The 10,486-nt window shown below is 49.5% G+C and overlaps 1 long non-coding RNA gene across 1 annotated transcript; it reads left to right on the forward strand.

The window, feature by feature from the left end:
• Positions 1–264: 264 nt before the first annotated feature.
• LOC126497866 (uncharacterized) lies at positions 265–3,849 on the forward strand. The gene is made up of 3 exons (XR_007590705.1): positions 265–326; positions 801–863; positions 2,532–3,849. It is a non-coding gene; the product is annotated as an uncharacterized lncRNA (long non-coding RNA).
• The last annotated feature ends 6,637 nt before the right edge of the window (positions 3,850–10,486 follow it).

The following is a 10,486-nucleotide window of genomic DNA, read 5'->3' on the forward strand; positions in this document are numbered from 1 at the left end:
TATTATATCCTTCTGGAGTCTTTGATGGAGTTGAAGAATGAATAGATAGTTATAGTTTTCCTTGGTTATGATAAAAGATAAAATAGATATATTGTAACTGTAATTCTTGCTTGATAACTGTTTTGCTATATGTAATTTTACTATGTTAAAATGAAAGCCTTTCTTTTTTGTTTAAACAGAAAAAGGGGAAACTGCCTAGGTCCATTTGATAGGCCAACCCTTAGGTAGGCAGGGAAAACAGAAGAGAATTCTGGGAAAAAGAAGCTGAGTCAAGGAGTCGCCATGATTCTCCCACTCCAGACAGACGCAGGTTAAGATCCTCCCTGGTAAGCCAGCTCATGGGCTACACAGAATATTAGAAATGGGTTAGAACAATATGTAAGAGCTAGCCAATAAGAGGCTACAGATAATGGGCCAGGCAGTGTTTGAAAGAATACAGTTTCCGTGTAATTATTTCAGGCATAAGCTAGCCATGCGGGCGGCCGTGTGCCGGGGACGCAGCCCTGCTGCAGCTCCTAATGCAACACCCCAGGAGCTGGCTTTAAGTTCAGTAGTCCAGTCTAACGGAGCTGGCTGTAAGTCGATCAATACTGGCAGGCAGACACACACATAATGGGGTAATATGTTTTCAGGGGTGAAGGGAGAGTACAGTGGGGCCTATGACAGCTGCCTCTGATGGCAGTGGTGTCCTCTGGAGAAGACAGGCTCAACTTTGGGTCTTGATGATGGGAATGCAGCTTTTCGACAGGCAAACTCTGGGCCACGCTCTGTGTGCAAGCCCCTTCTGTGTGTTCTCTCAGCCTTTCTTCGCAGGGCCCTCAGCGATTCTCACCTCTCAAATGGGCGACTGGCTCAAAGAGAAGGTGAGTCAGAAGGAGACTTGATTGGAATGGGTGATCCATGTGTGTGCTGAAGGCCAGTACGCTAAGCTAAGCCTGTTGTCTTGTGCGCTAAATTTTGAAGGGGCCACAACCAAATAGCTAGTGTGAATTATCTAAATTGGAGACCCCAGCACCTGAACAGACAGGGAGGCAAGCGTCAACGGGAAAGGAGAGGTACCTGTGACTGGATCATAAAACTGTACATACACACCTTATTGTCACAGGTGAGATTTGAAAGTCGAATTTATATCAATGGTTAAGGCTCTTCTGCAACTTTCATGCTGTGAGATCTTTGTTGAGATTACATTACTTCTCTGAACCTTAGTGTTCTGGGCTTCAAAAATCAGGGTGCAGAGTGCTTTGTGACTGTGTGTGTGTGTGTGGTATGTGTGTGACTGTGTGTACATATGATATACATGTGGTGTGTCTGTATGTATATGGTATATGTGATGTGTGTGACTGCATGTGTGTATGTATATGGTAAAATGTATGTGACTGTATGTGTGTATGTATATGGTATATAGGTGATGTTTATGTTATATATGCAGTGGGTATGTGACTGTGTATGTAGATGATGCAGTGTGTGTGTTATGTATGAGGTATGTGTGTGACCGTGTATGTATATGGTATATATGTGGTGTGTTTGTAGTGTTTCTGAGTGTGGTATTGTGCAGTGTATGAGTAAGATCCAGTATGTATAATGTGCTGTATGCTCTATGGATGTTCTTATGCTTAGGTGAACAAGTATGTGCGTAAATCATATAGAAAGTACTAATGATGTTAATTTCTTCCCCTTATTTTTGGGAGCCAGCACTGGAGGGCTGGGGTGGTGGTGGCAGTGGCTGAGATGGTGGCAGTGGCTGGGGTGGCGGCAGTGGCTGGGGTGGTGGCAGTGGCTGGGGTGGTGGCGGCAGTGGCTGGGGTGGTGGCAGTGGCTGGGGTGGTGGCGGCAGTGGCTGGGGATGGTATAAAGGAGGCTGGCAAAGGTTCAGCCCCTCCCGAAGCCCCAGGTTTCTTCCAATCCCAACAACCTCTTCATCATGTTTGCGACTGGCCGCAGGACCATTTGGTGTTAATTAGAGCAACCCAGGCTTCTCTGTGTGAAGGAAATCGTCCCTCGTTTCTCTCATTAGAGTAAAATATGACCCGTTTTTATGCCTGTGTATTTTGTTGCCGAGATTACGAGAATCATCCTCTCTGTTTATACAGAACGAAGAAACGTTACACCGGGAGGGCGCCTGGCCCCGAGCCTGGGGAATAGAAAGCAGATGTTGTCCTCTTGGCCCTCCCCTCCCTCCAGCTGTGCTCTCGTCTCTTCCTCTGTCTGTTCATCTCAGCACAGTACTCATTTCAAAGCCACACAAAGACACGGGCTGGAGGAACACACTCATGCGTGGTGCACTGGACCAGCTGCCAGGATTCATAAACAAGCTGGTCCCCAGAAACCGGGGGCTGCTTGCTATTAAATCCCTCTTTTGCTGGCCACATTTAGGGTGGACAGCATGTTTTGATACACAGATATGACAGAGAAGTGGTTACCATGGTCAAGCAAACGCACACACCCAGTGACCTCACACAGTTACCTTTAGTTTATGTGGTAAGAGCACTGGACTCCTTTAGAGAATTTCTCAAACCATGTCTCTCTCTTAGGTTGTACACTAAGTCTCTGTACTAAACCAGCACACCTGTGACTGTGATCTCCGGCCTATGAACTGGACCTCAGTTTCAATCCCCTTGCACCAAGATCTTCCTTCTGCCTCCAAGTGTGGGCAAACAGAAAACCATGCTCTCTATTGGGGCTCCCGAAGGGATGTGTGTTGCCTACAGATAGTATCATAGTAGCACCCGCCACAAGGTAACTGGGGGTCCAGGGGCTCAGGATTTTTGCAAGGTGAGTTGGACCAGCAGGTGATGGGAACTTGGGAAGACTGTAAACAGGGCGGCATGAATGTGAAGCATATGGTGTTGAAGGTCTGCTAAGGGTCTGGACTACACGTGTAGGGGAAACCAGGGTAACGAGGCACAATACTAACGATCCCAAAGAGTGCAAGCGAGGCAAGGAGATCTGTGTGGCCTTGCTGTCTCGCTGTTTGTAGGAGATCACTGACTGACAGAGCCGCCCTAGGGTTGCTTCGTTCTCTATGGCTCGACAGAGTTCCCCTTTGGTCTTATGATTCATATAACCTTGATAAAGCAACGGTTAAGTGAACGGGCCTGATGGGAGTAAATAAAACTTTATTAACAAAAACAAGAGCTTGGTGCCAGTCCCTATACTGTGGGAATGTGCTTTTTTCCTGATGCGTTGTTTCCTATTGATTAAGTCCACACTCAGTGAAGTTACTGTCGATGAGTGTCTGATGGAGATGCAAATGCTTTTGTCTGCTAGAAAAACAAAACTCCAAGTGTTGTGGTCTTAGCTGTCCCGAAGGTTATTAGCCAGTTCTGTATCTAGCAAGAAATCTTCCCCAGCTTTCTTACTACAGCGCTTAGGTGACACAAAGAGCTCTTTAGATGCCCTCCGCGCCAGCTCTGCCATCTGGCTGGTCCCTTCTTTAATGAGTTAAATAAATCCTTAACACGTGACCACGTTTTATTTGTCTGACTGTCATTTCACCTACCTGTCTGGAAATCACACTGGAAGCTGATGACCAGGGAGAAGAGATGGAGAGATGAGGATGTGAACTGAAGGGTGGCAGTGTCCAGGAGGGAGAAGAGAGCAGAGCATGGTGCCATGGAGACCAGGAAGTGACGTCACTCTTCACGAAGCACCGATACCGCCATAGACAATCCCCTATATCCGAGAAAGTTCTACAGTTCTTTCAATAATCTGCCTTGTGGCGAAGGCTCTCTCAGGCAGGCACGAGCCCCCCCCCCCCCTCTGTCTAGAAGTCCTCAGACGCGACTTCGCTAGAGCAGTCACTGTTTTGTGTCATGGTAGGCTCTCAGCATCTATTTGTTAGACGGATAAGTAAACATATGAGTTGAGTCATCAGATTCTCTGTGTCTCTTCCTGTCCCCAGCCCCAAGCAGGATTAACGGCCTTTGCTCCATGCTGCCTCCACACCCTGTGTGAGAATTCTTGCTCTTCTTGTCATGCTGTATAATGGCACCTGTCACTGTGAGCTCCTCAAGGGTCCAGAGTTTGCTTCAGGCAACCCAGCCCCACCAGTGCTATGGGGTGGAGAGAGCGTGTGCATTGCATTCACTCAAACCACGGGCTGAGCTGGGTGGGGCTCTCCAGAGGAACGCTGAGCTCCACCCCTTTCTCTGGACTGTCTTCCCACCTGGGTCTCTCTGTGCCCACCCACTCCCATGTACATCTTTACTGTCTGGTAATTTTTTTTTTTTTACTGACTCTATTATTTTTCATCTTGATAGCCTAGGATCGCTTGACAACCTGGCATGAGCCTTCAGACAAATCATTGCCTGCAGCTGAGGTTCCTGCTAAGCGGGAAGGTCACTGAGTACAGACTTAGGGGCAGGACATAAGGAGACACTGGTTACTGACACTCCTTTCCCAGCAGAGCTGTGTGGTTACGTGGAGCAGAGCCCTGGCAGTGTGCTGAGCCTGAACTTCATGCTTGGGGACACAGAAGGAGGGTCAAAGGTCATGACTTCCACGCGCCTCATCTCTGGAGAAGACATGACACAATATTATAACTTCTTCCAAAATCACTGTGAAGAACGCGCTCGTTGATTTCCTTGCACGCCTGCAATTGAACAGCTATACAACCTACATCCGGTACAAGGACTGTCAGGCCACCACAGGACAGAGAGGAGTGCCCTGAGGTCTGAGGCAGAGTGGCCTCTGTTACGGTTTGAATTTGAAGTGTACATCTTAGCTCCTGCGTTGAATGCTTGGCTCCCAGCTGGTGGTCACGTTCTGGGAGGTCGTGGAAACTCGCGGGGTGAACCAGAGTGAACCAGATGGAGGAAGTGAGTCAGGGGAGGCCTGGCTTTGAAGGTTATCCATGGGCCCCCGAGCCCTCTTCTCTCTCTCCTTTCCAACAAGGCTTGAAGAGGCTACTCTCCACATGCTCCCAACTACCATAGTTAATTTTTCCCCAAGCACATGGAGTCAAGAAAATTATGGGCTGAGCCATCCGAAGCTGCAAGACAAATCAAACTCTTCTTCCTTTAAACTAACTCTGTTGGTACTTGGTTTCCGAGGATGAAGTAAGTAGGGATCTTACTTAGGATATCTGTTGCTGAGAAGAGACACCATGACCATGCCAACTCTTTAAAAGGAAAACCCTTAATTGGGGCTGCTTACAGTTCAGAGGTTTAGTCCATTATTGTCATGGTGGGAAGCAAGGCAGCATGCAGGCGGACATGGTGCTGGAGAAGGAGCTGAAAGGGAGGAGTTGAGAGTTCTACATCTGGATCTATAGGCAGCAGGAAAAGACAGCAAGGCACTGGGCCTGGCTTGAGCTTCTGAGACCTTACAGCCTGCCTACAGTGTGACACTTCCTCCAACAAGGCCACACCCCCTAATAGTGCCACTCCCTGTGGGCCTATAGGGGTCATTTTCTTTCAAACCAGCACAACAGGGCGAGGTTAGATGTGAGTGGGGAAGCTCACACGGGAAAGGTGAATGCGAAAGTCCACCTTTGTTTGCCTGTGCAGTTCGAGAAGGATCCACGTGGGACCAATACAAAGGTGAGAGCAGGCGTGACAGAGTTAGGAGCCGGGTTTTCACAGGCCGCTCCAGCTTCCTATACATTTTGAAATGCGACGGAAAATGAACAGATTGCCTTGAAGGTAACACGGTGGGCCAGTTTGGGATGCTCATAGGAGCAATGTATAACCCAGACTGAGGTTGGCAAGGGAGACCTCCTGGGGGAGATGCCATTTAACATGAGGCCACAAGAGCCCTGACATGGGCGAGATGTAGGGAGTGGAGTGGGTAGCCTGGAGAGCCCTGAGGGGCCATCGAATTGTAAGTTGGGAAGAAACACTTTGGGGGTGGTAACTCTAAGGCTGTAGCGGACCACACCCGTCTACGCTCTCTGTGCTACCATACAGTTCGTGAACCGGGCAAGGGGCTGGAGATTGAAACACACAAAGACACACAGACAGAGACACAAGTCACCCTTGATGCCAGAATGCCCCCCCCCAAATACTCCCTTTATTATATATCAGAGCCACTTACATAGGGATCCTTAACTGATAGCCACGCTCCAGCCAAACCCACCAGAAACCACTCTCCTGCTATCAGGAACTCCTGAGGGTCTCGTGCTCAGAGCAGATGCAGGCTGTCTCAGAGCAGAGGAAAACAAGTTGTTTACAAGAAATTCAGAATCTGGGGGTTCACTGCTCCCAACATAAGGCAGTGACTTTAGGGTGATGATTGGGTGGGGAGGGCCTGACATTGGGTTTTAATGTTACTAGCTATATCCGGCGCACACCTGCCTTGGCCACAGCTAAACACCCAACTACATCGACACATTCAGTGTGTTCTTTATTCCTGCCTGAGCTGAGCACTTAGAAACCTACTTCCTAGGCACAAGACCCATAGGTTCACTTTGGGAGAGCGGATTGACAGGTTCACAGTGAACACAAGCTCCCTGGCAAGCGCTCTGAAGGCAAGCCAGCAGGCCTAGTCTGTCTCCTCACTAGAGCCGGTGGAGGTTGACTAGTTTATAGTTCAAAGAAGTAGCAAGCATTGAGCCAGGGTGCCAGTCCTGGCTTCTGATTGACAGAGAAATTTGCATATACCTTGGTGATTAGGATACAGTGTGGAAAGAACTTTCACCCCAAATCCCTGGCCCAGTGAGCAGGTACGGGAGGCCTGAGCGGGGCCCCAGACCATTCAAGAAGAGTGACCAAATGATTCTTGATTCAGAATTCTGAAAGTCAAGGAGCTGTTGGCCAGGTGCAAAGGGGCTGAAAGGTGGCTTCCAGGCTTTGGAAAGAACCGACCTGTGTCACGTTTAGAGTCAGTGGTCTCCACCGCAGAGCGAGGAAATGGAGGCGGTAGGGGGATGGGGGGGCACAGCATACACAGTAGTGACTGGAGCCAATTTAAAACAGGCCAAATCGGTTATCATTTCCTGGACCCAGTCCATTGTCTCCCTGTAATCCACAAACGAGGAGAGGGAAGCCACTGGAGAGTGCACACCCCTTTTTAACCAGGCTTCCATGAGAGGGTCCAGATGGTTCCCTGCTCCGGGAGGATCCCGTGTCAGGTCTGGAAGGTGTCCAAGAAGGTCTTCCTCGGAGGCTGCAAGGCAAGGGGCCTGCAGCTCCTCACCTCCAGGCACCCTGTCCCACTTGCTTTATCATTTGTTTTGTGTTCACTCACTGTCTCCACACCTCATCAGTCACCCTGAGCTCACACAAAGGCTGGTCACCCTGCCAGGGAGGCTCGCCACTCAGTGCTAGCCTCACAAAGCCTGCCTGTCTGATGATCTGGGCCAGATGAGGGTCATTAATACCTTGCTTAATTATTGAAACCCCAAAGCAGACCTCAAGTCACAGATATGCAGAGCTGGGAGGAGCCACGGGGATCCAGGCTCCGTCCGAGTTGACTTATTTTATTTATTTAGATATATCAGTATAGGAGAGCCCTTGGAGCTGTGCCTCAGACACGGCAGGTGCTAGGGGAGTGTTGGCTAGTCCTGTTATCAGAGCTGTCACAACTACAGGTGAAGAAGCAGAGGCCTGGCGAGGAATGGGGACACGCACACTTGTATAGGCAGTGACAGGCTGAATGGGACCCAGAGAATGAGGCAGACTCAGGAGTTCTGGCTTTCTTCACCCTTAGAGACTGGATTCCAAGTTAGCTCAAGGAAAACGACAGGAAGCGTTTTATCTGAGGAGAGCAGTGACCAATCATTTTTTCTTTTCACAAAAAGCGGCTTTTTCTGATCAGGCTCCTGACCTCCACAGCCCCATAGCCATTCTGTGCCTGAGAGCACTGAGGACATTCACCAACCACCCTAGAGACCAGCTCTCTCAGAGATGCGCTAGCCTTCAACTCCTGCAGGTCTCTGGGCGGGCACAGGCATCTGATTGATGGAGTTGCCACATGGAAGCTTATCTCCTCCCCAGTGCCAGCCTTTTCCCCTTCCCAGGGTGAGGAATGAGAAATGATTGTCTGAAGAGTGAGAGAAAACCGGTGGGGGTGAGGCCTGGAGGGGGGCCAGAGCCAGAGGGCTGAAGGTGGGTGGCCAGCTCCTGGGAGGCACAATGGTCCCTCAGGGGTCACCCATTTGTCTTGTCTTTGGACATTCGGGGTAAACTTGTACCTGTCCCTGGCTCTGTGAAGTGCCTGTATTATCTTTGCTGCTGAGAAGAATGTTTAAATAGAAACTAGGCGGGCGGATGCTGGGCGTCTGTACCAGTCTGGGAAAGCTGAGCCACGGGTCTGAGCCACCAGCATCTTCCGTTGTGGGAAGTGAAGCTTTGGGGTAAAAAAAAATCAAGGCAACATGAGCATCTGTAATACCAAGCCTTTGGGGGTTCTCTCAGAAGACTCTGCTGAAGTGCACTGTATGGAAGTTAAAGTATAGTTCTATTTTCCTTGAGCCAGATGAGTCATGTAAGGACAAAACCATAGTGCCTGGTCAAGAGCCCTGTCTAAAGTCAGTGATCAGATCCCAGCCCCTCCACTAACCACGTGACTATTAATGTGTCTTTTGGGCCTGAGCACCCTTGTCTGTGTAATGCCTCTGCTTTTTACTGCTTCAGAGTTAGCACATGAGATGGAGGAGCTAAGCTTAGCGTTCATAGAGTAGCTCCTGGCCCGTAGGAAGCCCCATGTCTGAACGCTGCTGTGATTTGCGATTATTTAATACTTGCTAGATCATTTCCAGGCATCGGTTGAGTCCTTGCTGAAGATGGAGTAACTGGATTTGGCTGAGGTGTGAGCTTGGGGTGGGGTGGTACTAGGGGGTTTCACTCCCAAGACTGCTTTCTCCTGGGCCATGCCCACACCATCTGGTCCTAAGGGCTGAAATCTACCTCCCTTTCTTCATCCAGGATACTCGGCTTCTCCTGGCCTCTGACTTCTCTCATCTATTGTATGGCAGGCTCTCCCAGCTTCCTCCCCACAGAGGCTGGGAATCCTAGCTGCCCCAGGGATCTAGAGGTTCAAGCCTAAAGGGGCACAGAATAATACCTGTGGGGATATCTCTGTGCTAGGCACAAATGGGTGAGACCTCTGTATCCTCGGTTACAAGTGGCTCAAATCCTAAGACCAGATCTGATGATGAACCAGAAAAATCTACATCCTACTTCAGAGCCTGGCACGTAGCAATGCGTTAAATAGACCTGAATTTGACTTTGGGTTCATCTTTAAGGAACCCCAACCATCCGTTCTTTCCTTAGTCACACTCCTGAGTCCTCTTCCCAACGGTTCTCTCTCCTTGGAACACCAGCACAAGGGCTGAACTTGTGTCTTATTTCTGGGTCTCCAGCACCCCACACATAGTGGGCACTTAATAAATGCTAAAGACAGGAATGTGTCATAAGGACCTGTTACTCATCCAAGCCTGTGACATGACTGAGAGTGGAAGAATCTGGTCGTGGCACTTCCCTTTGTGTCTGTCCCAGGCATGCCCTTCCCCGCTGCACGCGGCCCGTTATGTAACTCTGGGCAGGAGAGAGAGAGAGAGAGAGAGAGAGAGAGAGAGAGAGAGAGAGAGAGAGAGAGAGAGAGAGAGAGAGAACAGGGAACGATTAAGTAAGCTGGGGCAGATCTGCAGCCCTGTCAACGAGTGTTGGCTGTGAGATATGGTTTGCAGAAGACAGACCAGTTCTTCAGAAGACAGAGCAGAAGCACACTGGTCTGGAATAATCATTGTTTTCTTGCTCAATTCCTCAGCCCAAATCACTTCCACCTTTAATGGCCCCCTTGACTGTGGGAGAAGCTAGCGGGTTCAAGTTTAAGGGGAGCAGCGTGTTAGCCGCAGGTTTCTTTGTTTTCTAGAAGAGGGGCATAAAGGGTCAGAGTTCAGGTAGTCGCTCAAGGTCATATGTCTAATCAGCAGTTGTACTTTTAGTTCCATGGCTGATCACAGGGAGAGTTTGAATCTGAAATGCCTGCCCAAGGCTCACGTGGGAATCCTTAGTTGCCAGCTTGTAGTACTGTTTCAAAGGCCGTGAAACCTGGCTGGGAGAAACATGTCACTAAGAGAGAGTCCTTTTTTTTTTTTAATATTGATTTTATTGAGTTTGACATTTTTCTCTGCTGCCCTCCCTTCTTCTCCCCTCCCCTTCAGCCCTCTCCCATGGTCCCCATGCTCCCAATTTACTCAGGAGATCTTGTCTTTTTCTACTCCCCAAGGACCTGCTGGTTCTGACCATTTTTCTCTGTCGCATGCTTTGATTGCCATGAATTCTGCTGCGCCTTCCCCTCCATGGTAGACTAAAACATCTGAACCCATGTGCCTTAGGGTTCCCAGCGCTGTGATAAAGCGGCATACTGAAAGCAGCCTACATCATCCTACAGCTTGTAGTCTGTCATCCAGGGAAGTCAGGGACCGACGCCGAGGTCATGGAGGAGGGGAGCTGCTTACTGTCTCGATCAGCATGGCTTTTCTATGCCACTCAGGACCACCTGCCCAAGGATGGCACTGCCTGCTGAGGGCTGTACCCTCCCA

Source organism: Alexandromys fortis, unplaced genomic scaffold, assembly GCF_014885135.2.
Source record: "Alexandromys fortis isolate MF-2015 unplaced genomic scaffold, M_Fortis_MF-2015_v1.1 scaffold_13, whole genome shotgun sequence".
Taxonomy (NCBI): Eukaryota; Metazoa; Chordata; class Mammalia; order Rodentia; family Cricetidae; genus Alexandromys; species Alexandromys fortis.